This window comes from Amblyomma mixtum, chromosome 6 (genome assembly GCF_055824585.1).
Source record: "Amblyomma mixtum isolate Tamu chromosome 6, ASM5582458v1, whole genome shotgun sequence".
Lineage (NCBI taxonomy): Eukaryota > Metazoa > Arthropoda > Arachnida > Ixodida > Ixodidae > Amblyomma > Amblyomma mixtum.
In genome coordinates, this window is record NC_143017.1 from 30,174,420 (window position 1) to 30,192,580 (window position 18,161).

An 18,161-nucleotide genomic window follows, 5' to 3' on the forward strand; every position below is an offset into this window, starting at 1 on the left:
GCGCGGGGGGCAGATAGACTCGGTCGAGTCTGCTAGCACTCCGACCCCTTACGCGGGTTGGCGCGAAGGCGTCTCCGTGCGCCGACACCCACGCGTCGGTGAGGTGCAGCTGGCGAACCAACTTGCCCAACTCCTTCGCGTGGTAATTCGACGCGCCGTGACCCGGACCCTGAATGTCGCGAACGGTGTCGAGGACGCAATTAAAGTCCCCGACAAGGACGAGGGGCACAGGCTCGAGCAGGTGGGAGCCGAGCGAACGAAAGAATTCGTTAGTCAGGGAGCGCGTAACAGGCGCGTAAACGTTGACAAAGCGAACTCTGCGTCCGTCCAGAAAAACATCAACCACGATCACTCGGCCATCGTGGCCAAACGTACAGTGCGCGCCGGTGCGACACGCCGGCGACAAAAACACCACACCCACACCGCAACACCGTGAGTCCGTCAGGGAAAAAAAAGCATCAACATTAAAGCGCGAACGAAAAGAGATAACATCTGCAGGCGTGCGAAAATTGCACTCCTGCAAAAACAAAACATCGGCATGAAACGAACGCGCAAGGCTAAGCACCTCCCGTTGCTTGTCGGGAGAGCGGAAGCCTTGCGCGTTAAAAGTAAGAAAGCGAAACTCAGCCATCATAAATGCAAAAAGAAAACACAACAAACCAAAACAAAGCGAACGATCGAGAAAACAAACAAAACAACGACGGACTCACGGCAGAGTTCTGCAGGCAGAGTTCGTGGGTGCGGCCACACACCGGCGTCGCGGAGGCGCTGGGAGGGCAGGTCCAGGATCCCTGCAGGCGTCGTAGCTGGCGGCCCCGCGGCGACGGGGCGACGATGACAAGCGGTGCAAGCGGCTGTGCAGTGGCAAAGTCCGGTCGATGCACGCGGCTGCGGAAAGCACACACAGTCACACGCGCACCAACACAAACCACCGCACAGACACCGTCCATCGTTCGCACACAGCGCCGACGAAGCCAGCGCGCCGACGAGATAAGGGCGCCGGGCGAGCGCCGATAGCGCGACGCCCGAGCCGCCGCTCGGCAGGGGAGGAGGACGAGGGCCGTTACGGCCGGGGGCCTCGGCTGAAGTCGCCATGGCTCCTACTCGGATTCGTGCGCGATTTCCATCGCGCCTCCCTCCGTGTCGTCTTTCCTGACGCGCTTCTTGGGGGCCGCAGACGACGAAGCGGCCGCTCCGCTGTCCGACGAGGACATGGCGCGCTTGGTCTCGTCCGCGCCGACAGGTTGGGAAGCCTTGCGGGCTCCCTTACGTGCCCGAGTCGCGGCGCCAGTGCGCCTCTCGGGCAGGGCGGCAGGGGCACTGCCGGGCAGCAGGCGCGTCGCGCCGACGTTGTCACCGTCCTGGCTGAGGTCCTCCGAAGAGGTCGGCAGGTCGGACTCCGAGGGCCGCGTATCGGACGACTCGCCGCTCTCGGACTGGTGAGGCTGACCCGCACACGGCAGGTCGTCAAACAACGCCGCCTCCAGGGACGGCATCACGTCAAGCTCCTTCAGGAGGACTGAAGCCACCGACGCCTCGTCGTCGGAACCCGCACTCGACGTGTCCTCGTCGGATGCGACGTCGGAGCTCGCTCCGTCACGCGGCGACCCGAGGGTCACCGTCGAGTTGGAGACGTCGTCGGCGTCGTCACGACGCGGCTCCGTCTCACGCGGCGCGCCCGTGGGCTCGCCGCTGCCCTCGGGGTCTGGGGGCTCCTTCGGTTTATCCGGGGGCTCGCCCGGCACGCCAGGGGTCTCGTTGGTCGCCGCCACGACGATGTTGTCTTGCGCGCGGGCAGCAGCCCCTGCAGCAGCGGCGGCGTAGGAGCGGGGGAGGACACAATCCGAAGTCGCGTGCTGACCGCCGCAGCGCTTGCATGTCGCGCTGCACGACGCCGTCTCGTGCCCGAAAGCGGAGCAGCGCCCGCACTTCACTGCCTTGCAGGCCGCTGCGAGGTGGCCCTCCGCACCGCACCGCGAGCACACACGCCTCATTCCTCTGTACTCCAGCATGGCGCGGTGACCCGCGACGGAGAGGAAGTTCGGCGGCGGTCGCATCATCTCCAACTTGACCAGGCGGCACCCGTTCCGGATGTCGCTCCGGCCCTTGAAGACGGGCTCGGTGATGGCACGCACCTTGCCGTAGGGAGCCAGGGCAGCGGCAAGGGCGTCGTCGCTGACAGACGGTCGAAGACGGAAAACCGTCACAAAAACCACTGGTGCGGCCAACTGCACCAGCGGCACTTCTTTTCCGGCGACGGAGAGGGACCCCGCCGCCACCATCTTCGCTGCTTGCGTCATGGTGCTAACAGCGCACAGAAAACGGGTACCGCCGAGGTGCTGCAAATATTGCAGCCCCCCGACACCGACGACAGCCTCGATCGCGTCGATTATGTCGTCCGCCGGAACGGGTTCCGGCACCACAAAATTGAAGCATTGCGCCTCAGTGGGGCGCGTTGCGGGCGGCGGGAGGTCCATGGCCACGCCCTGTGCGCCGCGGCAGCAGGCCTGGCGCCGGGGAGCGGACGTCTGGACCTCGGGAAACGCTGGAGCACGGGCGGCGTCCGAGAACGGAGCGCCCGCCGGGGCACGCACACGCACGGAAGAAAGGCTCGCGAGCGGAGCGCAGCGCGACACGTCCGTCTCAGCCAAAAGGCCGAGAAGCGATAATCCCGATAAGCCCGGGCTTGAAAACCCTCCGGATTAGCAGCACAGGTGGCGCCACATACCGGTGGACGGTGCAGCAGTTGGCTATTTGGCAATTGCGAGCGGCATCGCATGCCCTTATCTTTCCAGCCGGAGTGTCTAACATGGTAGGGAGTATTTTCACAGATAACGCTCGTTATCGGGTAAACGCCAGCAAGTCTGAGTGATAAGTGAAAGAACAGGACATGAGGGAGCACCCAGCGCACCGGTAACAGCGCTGGTGCCATTTCTCATCTCTCAATTGACAATTAGGGCAGGAGAACGCACAGATAAGCAAGTAGGTCTCGAAAACATCACAAACGGCAAATGGGGGAACAGGAGGGGGGGGGGGAGTAAGAGTGGAGCGAGCGCGCTGACCATTCTCTAGTTGTGGCTAAGAATAGATACTACACTCGCATCTTAGCCAAAAGGCTCAGATCGTCTTAGCCAAAGGGCTAAGACTATTCCGCAAGACCGGTTTCTGTCTTGCTTCTCTCCCGCCCGAAAAACCTGCCAGACACGCCTTGAAAGGGCGAAAGGAAGCGCGCGGGGAGCAGGTTTCATCCCGAGGCCATGGGCGCCGCGGGAAAGGGATGTGACAATGCGCTGTTGGCCAAATGCCCGAGACTGCGCCGGCGGTGTGTTTTTTTTTTTTTTCCTCTTCTGCGAGCATCAAAATGCGCCGACTCGCGCAGCAAAGCGGATAGCGAATAAACGTGAAAGCACGTCACCGAGCAAGACACGAGAAATTGCCTGCAGCGTAGACCAGGCAGGCCGTCACACAGCACTGCGCGGCTTTGCTGTTTCTGAGCTGATTGTCGTGTTGGGATTTCGTGATCTGATTTTAGAATTAGGTTTTTGCTCCCCCAGGGATGGGGGAGTCGCTGGGCCGGTCCCGGAGGTAGTGCAATACCGGGTCGACCCGTGGCGGTGGTGGGGCAAGCCCCGAACACTCCGCCGCGCTCCAAAAATCAGTTTAACATCTTGGGTCCAAATAAGACCACATATCAGATATTAAGCTGATAAGAACAGATACTACACTTTGATCTTAGCCAAAAGGCCGAGAAGCGATAATCCCGATAAGCCCGGGCTTGAAAACCCTCCGGATTAGCAGCACAGGTGGCGCCACATACCGGTGGACGGTGCAGCAGTTGGCTATTTGGCAATTGCGAGCGGCATCGCATGCCCTTATCTTTCCAGCCGGAGTGTCTAACATGGTAGGGAGTATTTTCACAGATAACGCTCGTTATCGGGTAAACGCCAGCAAGTCTGAGTGATAAGTGAAAGAACAGGACATGAGGGAGCACCCAGCGCACCGGTAACAGCGCTGGTGCCATTTCTCATCTCTCAATTGACAATTAGGGCAGGAGAACGCACAGATAAGCAAGTAGGTCTCGAAAACATCACAAACGGCAAATGGGGGAACAGGAGGGGGGGGGGGGAGTAAGAGTGGAGCGAGCGCGCTGACCATTCTCTAGTTGTGGCTAAGAATAGATACTACACTCGCATCTTAGCCAAAAGGCTCAGATCGTCTTAGCCAAAGGGCTAAGACTATTCCGCAAGACCGGTTTCTGTCTTGCTTCTCTCCCGCCCGAAAAACCTGCCAGACACGCCTTGAAAGGGCGAAAGGAAGCGCGCGGGGAGCAGGTTTCATCCCGAGGCCATGGGCGCCGCGGGAAAGGGATGTGACAATGCGCTGTTGGCCAAATGCCCGAGACTGCGCCGGCGGTGTGTTTTTTTTTTTTTTCCTCTTCTGCGAGCATCAAAATGCGCCGACTCGCGCAGCAAAGCGGATAGCGAATAAACGTGAAAGCACGTCACCGAGCAAGACACGAGAAATTGCCTGCAGCGTAGACCAGGCAGGCCGTCACACAGCACTGCGCGGCTTTGCTGTTTCTGAGCTGATTGTCGTGTTGGGATTTCGTGATCTGATTTTAGAATTAGGTTTTTGCTCCCCCAGGGATGGGGGAGTCGCTGGGCCGGTCCCGGAGGTAGTGCAATACCGGGTCGACCCGTGGCGGTGGTGGGGCAAGCCCCGAACACTCCGCCGCGCTCCAAAAATCAGTTTAACATCTTGGGTCCAAATAAGACCACATATCAGATATTAAGCTGATAAGAACAGATACTACACTTTGATCTTAGCCAAAAGGCCGAGAAGCGATAATCCCGATAAGCCCGGGCTTGAAAACCCTCCGGATTAGCAGCACAGGTGGCGCCACATACCGGTGGACGGTGCAGCAGTTGGCTATTTGGCAATTGCGAGCGGCATCGCATGCCCTTATCTTTCCAGCCGGAGTGTCTAACATGGTAGGGAGTATTTTCACAGATAACGCTCGTTATCGGGTAAACGCCAGCAAGTCTGAGTGATAAGTGAAAGAACAGGACATGAGGGAGCACCCAGCGCACCGGTAACAGCGCTGGTGCCATTTCTCATCTCTCAATTGACAATTAGGGCAGGAGAACGCACAGATAAGCAAGTAGGTCTCGAAAACATCACAAACGGCAAATGGGGGAACAGGAGGGGGGGGGGGGAGTAAGAGTGGAGCGAGCGCGCTGACCATTCTCTAGTTGTGGCTAAGAATAGATACTACACTCGCATCTTAGCCAAAAGGCTCAGATCGTCTTAGCCAAAGGGCTAAGACTATTCCGCAAGACCGGTTTCTGTCTTGCTTCTCTCCCGCCCGAAAAACCTGCCAGACACGCCTTGAAAGGGCGAAAGGAAGCGCGCGGGGAGCAGGTTTCATCCCGAGGCCATGGGCGCCGCGGGAAAGGGATGTGACAATGCGCTGTTGGCCAAATGCCCGAGACTGCGCCGGCGGTGTGTTTTTTTTTTTTTTCCTCTTCTGCGAGCATCAAAATGCGCCGACTCGCGCAGCAAAGCGGATAGCGAATAAACGTGAAAGCACGTCACCGAGCAAGACACGAGAAATTGCCTGCAGCGTAGACCAGGCAGGCCGTCACACAGCACTGCGCGGCTTTGCTGTTTCTGAGCTGATTGTCGTGTTGGGATTTCGTGATCTGATTTTAGAATTAGGTTTTTGCTCCCCCAGGGATGGGGGAGTCGCTGGGCCGGTCCCGGAGGTAGTGCAATACCGGGTCGACCCGTGGCGGTGGTGGGGCAAGCCCCGAACACTCCGCCGCGCTCCAAAAATCAGTTTAACATCTTGGGTCCAAATAAGACCACATATCAGATATTAAGCTGATAAGAACAGATACTACACTTTGATCTTAGCCAAAAGGCCGAGAAGCGATAATCCCGATAAGCCCGGGCTTGAAAACCCTCCGGATTAGCAGCACAGGTGGCGCCACATACCGGTGGACGGTGCAGCAGTTGGCTATTTGGCAATTGCGAGCGGCATCGCATGCCCTTATCTTTCCAGCCGGAGTGTCTAACATGGTAGGGAGTATTTTCACAGATAACGCTCGTTATCGGGTAAACGCCAGCAAGTCTGAGTGATAAGTGAAAGAACAGGACATGAGGGAGCACCCAGCGCACCGGTAACAGCGCTGGTGCCATTTCTCATCTCTCAATTGACAATTAGGGCAGGAGAACGCACAGATAAGCAAGTAGGTCTCGAAAACATCACAAACGGCAAATGGGGGAACAGGAGGGGGGGGGGGGAGTAAGAGTGGAGCGAGCGCGCTGACCATTCTCTAGTTGTGGCTAAGAATAGATACTACACTCGCATCTTAGCCAAAAGGCTCAGATCGTCTTAGCCAAAGGGCTAAGACTATTCCGCAAGACCGGTTTCTGTCTTGCTTCTCTCCCGCCCGAAAAACCTGCCAGACACGCCTTGAAAGGGCGAAAGGAAGCGCGCGGGGAGCAGGTTTCATCCCGAGGCCATGGGCGCCGCGGGAAAGGGATGTGACAATGCGCTGTTGGCCAAATGCCCGAGACTGCGCCGGCGGTGTGTTTTTTTTTTTTTTCCTCTTCTGCGAGCATCAAAATGCGCCGACTCGCGCAGCAAAGCGGATAGCGAATAAACGTGAAAGCACGTCACCGAGCAAGACACGAGAAATTGCCTGCAGCGTAGACCAGGCAGGCCGTCACACAGCACTGCGCGGCTTTGCTGTTTCTGAGCTGATTGTCGTGTTGGGATTTCGTGATCTGATTTTAGAATTAGGTTTTTGCTCCCCCAGGGATGGGGGAGTCGCTGGGCCGGTCCCGGAGGTAGTGCAATACCGGGTCGACCCGTGGCGGTGGTGGGGCAAGCCCCGAACACTCCGCCGCGCTCCAAAAATCAGTTTAACATCTTGGGTCCAAATAAGACCACATATCAGATATTAAGCTGATAAGAACAGATACTACACTTTGATCTTAGCCAAAAGGCCGAGAAGCGATAATCCCGATAAGCCCGGGCTTGAAAACCCTCCGGATTAGCAGCACAGGTGGCGCCACATACCGGTGGACGGTGCAGCAGTTGGCTATTTGGCAATTGCGAGCGGCATCGCATGCCCTTATCTTTCCAGCCGGAGTGTCTAACATGGTAGGGAGTATTTTCACAGATAACGCTCGTTATCGGGTAAACGCCAGCAAGTCTGAGTGATAAGTGAAAGAACAGGACATGAGGGAGCACCCAGCGCACCGGTAACAGCGCTGGTGCCATTTCTCATCTCTCAATTGACAATTAGGGCAGGAGAACGCACAGATAAGCAAGTAGGTCTCGAAAACATCACAAACGGCAAATGGGGGAACAGGAGGGGGGGGGGGAGTAAGAGTGGAGCGAGCGCGCTGACCATTCTCTAGTTGTGGCTAAGAATAGATACTACACTCGCATCTTAGCCAAAAGGCTCAGATCGTCTTAGCCAAAGGGCTAAGACTATTCCGCAAGACCGGTTTCTGTCTTGCTTCTCTCCCGCCCGAAAAACCTGCCAGACACGCCTTGAAAGGGCGAAAGGAAGCGCGCGGGGAGCAGGTTTCATCCCGAGGCCATGGGCGCCGCGGGAAAGGGATGTGACAATGCGCTGTTGGCCAAATGCCCGAGACTGCGCCGGCGGTGTGTTTTTTTTTTTTTTCCTCTTCTGCGAGCATCAAAATGCGCCGACTCGCGCAGCAAAGCGGATAGCGAATAAACGTGAAAGCACGTCACCGAGCAAGACACGAGAAATTGCCTGCAGCGTAGACCAGGCAGGCCGTCACACAGCACTGCGCGGCTTTGCTGTTTCTGAGCTGATTGTCGTGTTGGGATTTCGTGATCTGATTTTAGAATTAGGTTTTTGCTCCCCCAGGGATGGGGGAGTCGCTGGGCCGGTCCCGGAGGTAGTGCAATACCGGGTCGACCCGTGGCGGTGGTGGGGCAAGCCCCGAACACTCCGCCGCGCTCCAAAAATCAGTTTAACATCTTGGGTCCAAATAAGACCACATATCAGATATTAAGCTGATAAGAACAGATACTACACTTTGATCTTAGCCAAAAGGCCGAGAAGCGATAATCCCGATAAGCCCGGGCTTGAAAACCCTCCGGATTAGCAGCACAGGTGGCGCCACATACCGGTGGACGGTGCAGCAGTTGGCTATTTGGCAATTGCGAGCGGCATCGCATGCCCTTATCTTTCCAGCCGGAGTGTCTAACATGGTAGGGAGTATTTTCACAGATAACGCTCGTTATCGGGTAAACGCCAGCAAGTCTGAGTGATAAGTGAAAGAACAGGACATGAGGGAGCACCCAGCGCACCGGTAACAGCGCTGGTGCCATTTCTCATCTCTCAATTGACAATTAGGGCAGGAGAACGCACAGATAAGCAAGTAGGTCTCGAAAACATCACAAACGGCAAATGGGGGAACAGGAGGGGGGGGGGGGAGTAAGAGTGGAGCGAGCGCGCTGACCATTCTCTAGTTGTGGCTAAGAATAGATACTACACTCGCATCTTAGCCAAAAGGCTCAGATCGTCTTAGCCAAAGGGCTAAGACTATTCCGCAAGACCGGTTTCTGTCTTGCTTCTCTCCCGCCCGAAAAACCTGCCAGACACGCCTTGAAAGGGCGAAAGGAAGCGCGCGGGGAGCAGGTTTCATCCCGAGGCCATGGGCGCCGCGGGAAAGGGATGTGACAATGCGCTGTTGGCCAAATGCCCGAGACTGCGCCGGCGGTGTGTTTTTTTTTTTTTTCCTCTTCTGCGAGCATCAAAATGCGCCGACTCGCGCAGCAAAGCGGATAGCGAATAAACGTGAAAGCACGTCACCGAGCAAGACACGAGAAATTGCCTGCAGCGTAGACCAGGCAGGCCGTCACACAGCACTGCGCGGCTTTGCTGTTTCTGAGCTGATTGTCGTGTTGGGATTTCGTGATCTGATTTTAGAATTAGGTTTTTGCTCCCCCAGGGATGGGGGAGTCGCTGGGCCGGTCCCGGAGGTAGTGCAATACCGGGTCGACCCGTGGCGGTGGTGGGGCAAGCCCCGAACACTCCGCCGCGCTCCAAAAATCAGTTTAACATCTTGGGTCCAAATAAGACCACATATCAGATATTAAGCTGATAAGAACAGATACTACACTTTGATCTTAGCCAAAAGGCCGAGAAGCGATAATCCCGATAAGCCCGGGCTTGAAAACCCTCCGGATTAGCAGCACAGGTGGCGCCACATACCGGTGGACGGTGCAGCAGTTGGCTATTTGGCAATTGCGAGCGGCATCGCATGCCCTTATCTTTCCAGCCGGAGTGTCTAACATGGTAGGGAGTATTTTCACAGATAACGCTCGTTATCGGGTAAACGCCAGCAAGTCTGAGTGATAAGTGAAAGAACAGGACATGAGGGAGCACCCAGCGCACCGGTAACAGCGCTGGTGCCATTTCTCATCTCTCAATTGACAATTAGGGCAGGAGAACGCACAGATAAGCAAGTAGGTCTCGAAAACATCACAAACGGCAAATGGGGGAACAGGAGGGGGGGGGGGGAGTAAGAGTGGAGCGAGCGCGCTGACCATTCTCTAGTTGTGGCTAAGAATAGATACTACACTCGCATCTTAGCCAAAAGGCTCAGATCGTCTTAGCCAAAGGGCTAAGACTATTCCGCAAGACCGGTTTCTGTCTTGCTTCTCTCCCGCCCGAAAAACCTGCCAGACACGCCTTGAAAGGGCGAAAGGAAGCGCGCGGGGAGCAGGTTTCATCCCGAGGCCATGGGCGCCGCGGGAAAGGGATGTGACAATGCGCTGTTGGCCAAATGCCCGAGACTGCGCCGGCGGTGTGTTTTTTTTTTTTTTCCTCTTCTGCGAGCATCAAAATGCGCCGACTCGCGCAGCAAAGCGGATAGCGAATAAACGTGAAAGCACGTCACCGAGCAAGACACGAGAAATTGCCTGCAGCGTAGACCAGGCAGGCCGTCACACAGCACTGCGCGGCTTTGCTGTTTCTGAGCTGATTGTCGTGTTGGGATTTCGTGATCTGATTTTAGAATTAGGTTTTTGCTCCCCCAGGGATGGGGGAGTCGCTGGGCCGGTCCCGGAGGTAGTGCAATACCGGGTCGACCCGTGGCGGTGGTGGGGCAAGCCCCGAACACTCCGCCGCGCTCCAAAAATCAGTTTAACATCTTGGGTCCAAATAAGACCACATATCAGATATTAAGCTGATAAGAACAGATACTACACTTTGATCTTAGCCAAAAGGCCGAGAAGCGATAATCCCGATAAGCCCGGGCTTGAAAACCCTCCGGATTAGCAGCACAGGTGGCGCCACATACCGGTGGACGGTGCAGCAGTTGGCTATTTGGCAATTGCGAGCGGCATCGCATGCCCTTATCTTTCCAGCCGGAGTGTCTAACATGGTAGGGAGTATTTTCACAGATAACGCTCGTTATCGGGTAAACGCCAGCAAGTCTGAGTGATAAGTGAAAGAACAGGACATGAGGGAGCACCCAGCGCACCGGTAACAGCGCTGGTGCCATTTCTCATCTCTCAATTGACAATTAGGGCAGGAGAACGCACAGATAAGCAAGTAGGTCTCGAAAACATCACAAACGGCAAATGGGGGAACAGGAGGGGGGGGGGGGAGTAAGAGTGGAGCGAGCGCGCTGACCATTCTCTAGTTGTGGCTAAGAATAGATACTACACTCGCATCTTAGCCAAAAGGCTCAGATCGTCTTAGCCAAAGGGCTAAGACTATTCCGCAAGACCGGTTTCTGTCTTGCTTCTCTCCCGCCCGAAAAACCTGCCAGACACGCCTTGAAAGGGCGAAAGGAAGCGCGCGGGGAGCAGGTTTCATCCCGAGGCCATGGGCGCCGCGGGAAAGGGATGTGACAATGCGCTGTTGGCCAAATGCCCGAGACTGCGCCGGCGGTGTGTTTTTTTTTTTTTTCCTCTTCTGCGAGCATCAAAATGCGCCGACTCGCGCAGCAAAGCGGATAGCGAATAAACGTGAAAGCACGTCACCGAGCAAGACACGAGAAATTGCCTGCAGCGTAGACCAGGCAGGCCGTCACACAGCACTGCGCGGCTTTGCTGTTTCTGAGCTGATTGTCGTGTTGGGATTTCGTGATCTGATTTTAGAATTAGGTTTTTGCTCCCCCAGGGATGGGGGAGTCGCTGGGCCGGTCCCGGAGGTAGTGCAATACCGGGTCGACCCGTGGCGGTGGTGGGGCAAGCCCCGAACACTCCGCCGCGCTCCAAAAATCAGTTTAACATCTTGGGTCCAAATAAGACCACATATCAGATATTAAGCTGATAAGAACAGATACTACACTTTGATCTTAGCCAAAAGGCCGAGAAGCGATAATCCCGATAAGCCCGGGCTTGAAAACCCTCCGGATTAGCAGCACAGGTGGCGCCACATACCGGTGGACGGTGCAGCAGTTGGCTATTTGGCAATTGCGAGCGGCATCGCATGCCCTTATCTTTCCAGCCGGAGTGTCTAACATGGTAGGGAGTATTTTCACAGATAACGCTCGTTATCGGGTAAACGCCAGCAAGTCTGAGTGATAAGTGAAAGAACAGGACATGAGGGAGCACCCAGCGCACCGGTAACAGCGCTGGTGCCATTTCTCATCTCTCAATTGACAATTAGGGCAGGAGAACGCACAGATAAGCAAGTAGGTCTCGAAAACATCACAAACGGCAAATGGGGGAACAGGAGGGGGGGGGGGGAGTAAGAGTGGAGCGAGCGCGCTGACCATTCTCTAGTTGTGGCTAAGAATAGATACTACACTCGCATCTTAGCCAAAAGGCTCAGATCGTCTTAGCCAAAGGGCTAAGACTATTCCGCAAGACCGGTTTCTGTCTTGCTTCTCTCCCGCCCGAAAAACCTGCCAGACACGCCTTGAAAGGGCGAAAGGAAGCGCGCGGGGAGCAGGTTTCATCCCGAGGCCATGGGCGCCGCGGGAAAGGGATGTGACAATGCGCTGTTGGCCAAATGCCCGAGACTGCGCCGGCGGTGTGTTTTTTTTTTTTTTCCTCTTCTGCGAGCATCAAAATGCGCCGACTCGCGCAGCAAAGCGGATAGCGAATAAACGTGAAAGCACGTCACCGAGCAAGACACGAGAAATTGCCTGCAGCGTAGACCAGGCAGGCCGTCACACAGCACTGCGCGGCTTTGCTGTTTCTGAGCTGATTGTCGTGTTGGGATTTCGTGATCTGATTTTAGAATTAGGTTTTTGCTCCCCCAGGGATGGGGGAGTCGCTGGGCCGGTCCCGGAGGTAGTGCAATACCGGGTCGACCCGTGGCGGTGGTGGGGCAAGCCCCGAACACTCCGCCGCGCTCCAAAAATCAGTTTAACATCTTGGGTCCAAATAAGACCACATATCAGATATTAAGCTGATAAGAACAGATACTACACTTTGATCTTAGCCAAAAGGCCGAGAAGCGATAATCCCGATAAGCCCGGGCTTGAAAACCCTCCGGATTAGCAGCACAGGTGGCGCCACATACCGGTGGACGGTGCAGCAGTTGGCTATTTGGCAATTGCGAGCGGCATCGCATGCCCTTATCTTTCCAGCCGGAGTGTCTAACATGGTAGGGAGTATTTTCACAGATAACGCTCGTTATCGGGTAAACGCCAGCAAGTCTGAGTGATAAGTGAAAGAACAGGACATGAGGGAGCACCCAGCGCACCGGTAACAGCGCTGGTGCCATTTCTCATCTCTCAATTGACAATTAGGGCAGGAGAACGCACAGATAAGCAAGTAGGTCTCGAAAACATCACAAACGGCAAATGGGGGAACAGGAGGGGGGGGGGGGAGTAAGAGTGGAGCGAGCGCGCTGACCATTCTCTAGTTGTGGCTAAGAATAGATACTACACTCGCATCTTAGCCAAAAGGCTCAGATCGTCTTAGCCAAAGGGCTAAGACTATTCCGCAAGACCGGTTTCTGTCTTGCTTCTCTCCCGCCCGAAAAACCTGCCAGACACGCCTTGAAAGGGCGAAAGGAAGCGCGCGGGGAGCAGGTTTCATCCCGAGGCCATGGGCGCCGCGGGAAAGGGATGTGACAATGCGCTGTTGGCCAAATGCCCGAGACTGCGCCGGCGGTGTGTTTTTTTTTTTTTTCCTCTTCTGCGAGCATCAAAATGCGCCGACTCGCGCAGCAAAGCGGATAGCGAATAAACGTGAAAGCACGTCACCGAGCAAGACACGAGAAATTGCCTGCAGCGTAGACCAGGCAGGCCGTCACACAGCACTGCGCGGCTTTGCTGTTTCTGAGCTGATTGTCGTGTTGGGATTTCGTGATCTGATTTTAGAATTAGGTTTTTGCTCCCCCAGGGATGGGGGAGTCGCTGGGCCGGTCCCGGAGGTAGTGCAATACCGGGTCGACCCGTGGCGGTGGTGGGGCAAGCCCCGAACACTCCGCCGCGCTCCAAAAATCAGTTTAACATCTTGGGTCCAAATAAGACCACATATCAGATATTAAGCTGATAAGAACAGATACTACACTTTGATCTTAGCCAAAAGGCCGAGAAGCGATAATCCCGATAAGCCCGGGCTTGAAAACCCTCCGGATTAGCAGCACAGGTGGCGCCACATACCGGTGGACGGTGCAGCAGTTGGCTATTTGGCAATTGCGAGCGGCATCGCATGCCCTTATCTTTCCAGCCGGAGTGTCTAACATGGTAGGGAGTATTTTCACAGATAACGCTCGTTATCGGGTAAACGCCAGCAAGTCTGAGTGATAAGTGAAAGAACAGGACATGAGGGAGCACCCAGCGCACCGGTAACAGCGCTGGTGCCATTTCTCATCTCTCAATTGACAATTAGGGCAGGAGAACGCACAGATAAGCAAGTAGGTCTCGAAAACATCACAAACGGCAAATGGGGGAACAGGAGGGGGGGGGGGGAGTAAGAGTGGAGCGAGCGCGCTGACCATTCTCTAGTTGTGGCTAAGAATAGATACTACACTCGCATCTTAGCCAAAAGGCTCAGATCGTCTTAGCCAAAGGGCTAAGACTATTCCGCAAGACCGGTTTCTGTCTTGCTTCTCTCCCGCCCGAAAAACCTGCCAGACACGCCTTGAAAGGGCGAAAGGAAGCGCGCGGGGAGCAGGTTTCATCCCGAGGCCATGGGCGCCGCGGGAAAGGGATGTGACAATGCGCTGTTGGCCAAATGCCCGAGACTGCGCCGGCGGTGTGTTTTTTTTTTTTTTCCTCTTCTGCGAGCATCAAAATGCGCCGACTCGCGCAGCAAAGCGGATAGCGAATAAACGTGAAAGCACGTCACCGAGCAAGACACGAGAAATTGCCTGCAGCGTAGACCAGGCAGGCCGTCACACAGCACTGCGCGGCTTTGCTGTTTCTGAGCTGATTGTCGTGTTGGGATTTCGTGATCTGATTTTAGAATTAGGTTTTTGCTCCCCCAGGGATGGGGGAGTCGCTGGGCCGGTCCCGGAGGTAGTGCAATACCGGGTCGACCCGTGGCGGTGGTGGGGCAAGCCCCGAACACTCCGCCGCGCTCCAAAAATCAGTTTAACATCTTGGGTCCAAATAAGACCACATATCAGATATTAAGCTGATAAGAACAGATACTACACTTTGATCTTAGCCAAAAGGCCGAGAAGCGATAATCCCGATAAGCCCGGGCTTGAAAACCCTCCGGATTAGCAGCACAGGTGGCGCCACATACCGGTGGACGGTGCAGCAGTTGGCTATTTGGCAATTGCGAGCGGCATCGCATGCCCTTATCTTTCCAGCCGGAGTGTCTAACATGGTAGGGAGTATTTTCACAGATAACGCTCGTTATCGGGTAAACGCCAGCAAGTCTGAGTGATAAGTGAAAGAACAGGACATGAGGGAGCACCCAGCGCACCGGTAACAGCGCTGGTGCCATTTCTCATCTCTCAATTGACAATTAGGGCAGGAGAACGCACAGATAAGCAAGTAGGTCTCGAAAACATCACAAACGGCAAATGGGGGAACAGGAGGGGGGGGGGGGAGTAAGAGTGGAGCGAGCGCGCTGACCATTCTCTAGTTGTGGCTAAGAATAGATACTACACTCGCATCTTAGCCAAAAGGCTCAGATCGTCTTAGCCAAAGGGCTAAGACTATTCCGCAAGACCGGTTTCTGTCTTGCTTCTCTCCCGCCCGAAAAACCTGCCAGACACGCCTTGAAAGGGCGAAAGGAAGCGCGCGGGGAGCAGGTTTCATCCCGAGGCCATGGGCGCCGCGGGAAAGGGATGTGACAATGCGCTGTTGGCCAAATGCCCGAGACTGCGCCGGCGGTGTGTTTTTTTTTTTTTTCCTCTTCTGCGAGCATCAAAATGCGCCGACTCGCGCAGCAAAGCGGATAGCGAATAAACGTGAAAGCACGTCACCGAGCAAGACACGAGAAATTGCCTGCAGCGTAGACCAGGCAGGCCGTCACACAGCACTGCGCGGCTTTGCTGTTTCTGAGCTGATTGTCGTGTTGGGATTTCGTGATCTGATTTTAGAATTAGGTTTTTGCTCCCCCAGGGATGGGGGAGTCGCTGGGCCGGTCCCGGAGGTAGTGCAATACCGGGTCGACCCGTGGCGGTGGTGGGGCAAGCCCCGAACACTCCGCCGCGCTCCAAAAATCAGTTTAACATCTTGGGTCCAAATAAGACCACATATCAGATATTAAGCTGATAAGAACAGATACTACACTTTGATCTTAGCCAAAAGGCCGAGAAGCGATAATCCCGATAAGCCCGGGCTTGAAAACCCTCCGGATTAGCAGCACAGGTGGCGCCACATACCGGTGGACGGTGCAGCAGTTGGCTATTTGGCAATTGCGAGCGGCATCGCATGCCCTTATCTTTCCAGCCGGAGTGTCTAACATGGTAGGGAGTATTTTCACAGATAACGCTCGTTATCGGGTAAACGCCAGCAAGTCTGAGTGATAAGTGAAAGAACAGGACATGAGGGAGCACCCAGCGCACCGGTAACAGCGCTGGTGCCATTTCTCATCTCTCAATTGACAATTAGGGCAGGAGAACGCACAGATAAGCAAGTAGGTCTCGAAAACATCACAAACGGCAAATGGGGGAACAGGAGGGGGGGGGGGGAGTAAGAGTGGAGCGAGCGCGCTGACCATTCTCTAGTTGTGGCTAAGAATAGATACTACACTCGCATCTTAGCCAAAAGGCTCAGATCGTCTTAGCCAAAGGGCTAAGACTATTCCGCAAGACCGGTTTCTGTCTTGCTTCTCTCCCGCCCGAAAAACCTGCCAGACACGCCTTGAAAGGGCGAAAGGAAGCGCGCGGGGAGCAGGTTTCATCCCGAGGCCATGGGCGCCGCGGGAAAGGGATGTGACAATGCGCTGTTGGCCAAATGCCCGAGACTGCGCCGGCGGTGTGTTTTTTTTTTTTTTCCTCTTCTGCGAGCATCAAAATGCGCCGACTCGCGCAGCAAAGCGGATAGCGAATAAACGTGAAAGCACGTCACCGAGCAAGACACGAGAAATTGCCTGCAGCGTAGACCAGGCAGGCCGTCACACAGCACTGCGCGGCTTTGCTGTTTCTGAGCTGATTGTCGTGTTGGGATTTCGTGATCTGATTTTAGAATTAGGTTTTTGCTCCCCCAGGGATGGGGGAGTCGCTGGGCCGGTCCCGGAGGTAGTGCAATACCGGGTCGACCCGTGGCGGTGGTGGGGCAAGCCCCGAACACTCCGCCGCGCTCCAAAAATCAGTTTAACATCTTGGGTCCAAATAAGACCACATATCAGATATTAAGCTGATAAGAACAGATACTACACTTTGATCTTAGCCAAAAGGCCGAGAAGCGATAATCCCGATAAGCCCGGGCTTGAAAACCCTCCGGATTAGCAGCACAGGTGGCGCCACATACCGGTGGACGGTGCAGCAGTTGGCTATTTGGCAATTGCGAGCGGCATCGCATGCCCTTATCTTTCCAGCCGGAGTGTCTAACATGGTAGGGAGTATTTTCACAGATAACGCTCGTTATCGGGTAAACGCCAGCAAGTCTGAGTGATAAGTGAAAGAACAGGACATGAGGGAGCACCCAGCGCACCGGTAACAGCGCTGGTGCCATTTCTCATCTCTCAATTGACAATTAGGGCAGGAGAACGCACAGATAAGCAAGTAGGTCTCGAAAACATCACAAACGGCAAATGGGGGAACAGGAGGGGGGGGGGGGAGTAAGAGTGGAGCGAGCGCGCTGACCATTCTCTAGTTGTGGCTAAGAATAGATACTACACTCGCATCTTAGCCAAAAGGCTCAGATCGTCTTAGCCAAAGGGCTAAGACTATTCCGCAAGACCGGTTTCTGTCTTGCTTCTCTCCCGCCCGAAAAACCTGCCAGACACGCCTTGAAAGGGCGAAAGGAAGCGCGCGGGGAGCAGGTTTCATCCCGAGGCCATGGGCGCCGCGGGAAAGGGATGTGACAATGCGCTGTTGGCCAAATGCCCGAGACTGCGCCGGCGGTGTGTTTTTTTTTTTTTTCCTCTTCTGCGAGCATCAAAATGCGCCGACTCGCGCAGCAAAGCGGATAGCGAATAAACGTGAAAGCACGTCACCGAGCAAGACACGAGAAATTGCCTGCAGCGTAGACCAGGCAGGCCGTCACACAGCACTGCGCGGCTTTGCTGTTTCTGAGCTGATTGTCGTGTTGGGATTTCGTGATCTGATTTTAGAATTAGGTTTTTGCTCCCCCAGGGATGGGGGAGTCGCTGGGCCGGTCCCGGAGGTAGTGCAATACCGGGTCGACCCGTGGCGGTGGTGGGGCAAGCCCCGAACACTCCGCCGCGCTCCAAAAATCAGTTTAACATCTTGGGTCCAAATAAGACCACATATCAGATATTAAGCTGATAAGAACAGATACTACACTTTGATCTTAGCCAAAAGGCCGAGAAGCGATAATCCCGATAAGCCCGGGCTTGAAAACCCTCCGGATTAGCAGCACAGGTGGCGCCACATACCGGTGGACGGTGCAGCAGTTGGCTATTTGGCAATTGCGAGCGGCATCGCATGCCCTTATCTTTCCAGCCGGAGTGTCTAACATGGTAGGGAGTATTTTCACAGATAACGCTCGTTATCGGGTAAACGCCAGCAAGTCTGAGTGATAAGTGAAAGAACAGGACATGAGGGAGCACC

The 18,161-nt window shown here is 55.2% G+C and overlaps 14 non-coding genes across 14 annotated transcripts; all 14 read right to left on the reverse strand.

The window, feature by feature from the left end:
- Positions 1 to 3,563: 3,563 nt before the first annotated feature.
- LOC149338647 (U2 spliceosomal RNA) lies at positions 3,564 to 3,756 on the reverse strand. The gene has a single exon (XR_016283934.1). It is a non-coding gene; the product is annotated as a U2 spliceosomal RNA (small nuclear RNA).
- An 897-nt stretch (positions 3,757 to 4,653) lies between these two features.
- Positions 4,654 to 4,846, reverse strand: LOC149338648 (U2 spliceosomal RNA). The gene has a single exon (XR_016283935.1). It is a non-coding gene; the product is annotated as a U2 spliceosomal RNA (small nuclear RNA).
- An 897-nt stretch (positions 4,847 to 5,743) lies between these two features.
- LOC149338649 (U2 spliceosomal RNA) lies at positions 5,744 to 5,936 on the reverse strand. Its single transcript, XR_016283936.1, has one exon. It is a non-coding gene; the product is annotated as a U2 spliceosomal RNA (small nuclear RNA).
- An 897-nt stretch (positions 5,937 to 6,833) lies between these two features.
- Positions 6,834 to 7,026, reverse strand: LOC149338650 (U2 spliceosomal RNA). The gene has a single exon (XR_016283937.1). It is a non-coding gene; the product is annotated as a U2 spliceosomal RNA (small nuclear RNA).
- Positions 7,027 to 7,922: 896 nt separating this feature from the next.
- Positions 7,923 to 8,115, reverse strand: LOC149338651 (U2 spliceosomal RNA). The gene has a single exon (XR_016283938.1). It is a non-coding gene; the product is annotated as a U2 spliceosomal RNA (small nuclear RNA).
- An 897-nt stretch (positions 8,116 to 9,012) lies between these two features.
- LOC149338652 (U2 spliceosomal RNA) lies at positions 9,013 to 9,205 on the reverse strand. The gene has a single exon (XR_016283939.1). It is a non-coding gene; the product is annotated as a U2 spliceosomal RNA (small nuclear RNA).
- Positions 9,206 to 10,102: 897 nt separating this feature from the next.
- Positions 10,103 to 10,295, reverse strand: LOC149338653 (U2 spliceosomal RNA). Its single transcript, XR_016283940.1, has one exon. It is a non-coding gene; the product is annotated as a U2 spliceosomal RNA (small nuclear RNA).
- An 897-nt stretch (positions 10,296 to 11,192) lies between these two features.
- Positions 11,193 to 11,385, reverse strand: LOC149338654 (U2 spliceosomal RNA). Its single transcript, XR_016283941.1, has one exon. It is a non-coding gene; the product is annotated as a U2 spliceosomal RNA (small nuclear RNA).
- Positions 11,386 to 12,282: 897 nt separating this feature from the next.
- LOC149338655 (U2 spliceosomal RNA) lies at positions 12,283 to 12,475 on the reverse strand. The gene has a single exon (XR_016283942.1). It is a non-coding gene; the product is annotated as a U2 spliceosomal RNA (small nuclear RNA).
- An 897-nt stretch (positions 12,476 to 13,372) lies between these two features.
- LOC149338656 (U2 spliceosomal RNA) lies at positions 13,373 to 13,565 on the reverse strand. Its single transcript, XR_016283943.1, has one exon. It is a non-coding gene; the product is annotated as a U2 spliceosomal RNA (small nuclear RNA).
- An 897-nt stretch (positions 13,566 to 14,462) lies between these two features.
- LOC149338657 (U2 spliceosomal RNA) lies at positions 14,463 to 14,655 on the reverse strand. The gene has a single exon (XR_016283944.1). It is a non-coding gene; the product is annotated as a U2 spliceosomal RNA (small nuclear RNA).
- Positions 14,656 to 15,552: 897 nt separating this feature from the next.
- On the reverse strand, positions 15,553 to 15,745 carry LOC149338658 (U2 spliceosomal RNA). Its single transcript, XR_016283945.1, has one exon. It is a non-coding gene; the product is annotated as a U2 spliceosomal RNA (small nuclear RNA).
- An 897-nt stretch (positions 15,746 to 16,642) lies between these two features.
- On the reverse strand, positions 16,643 to 16,835 carry LOC149338659 (U2 spliceosomal RNA). Its single transcript, XR_016283946.1, has one exon. It is a non-coding gene; the product is annotated as a U2 spliceosomal RNA (small nuclear RNA).
- An 897-nt stretch (positions 16,836 to 17,732) lies between these two features.
- Positions 17,733 to 17,925, reverse strand: LOC149338660 (U2 spliceosomal RNA). The gene has a single exon (XR_016283947.1). It is a non-coding gene; the product is annotated as a U2 spliceosomal RNA (small nuclear RNA).
- Positions 17,926 to 18,161: the final 236 nt, after the last annotated feature.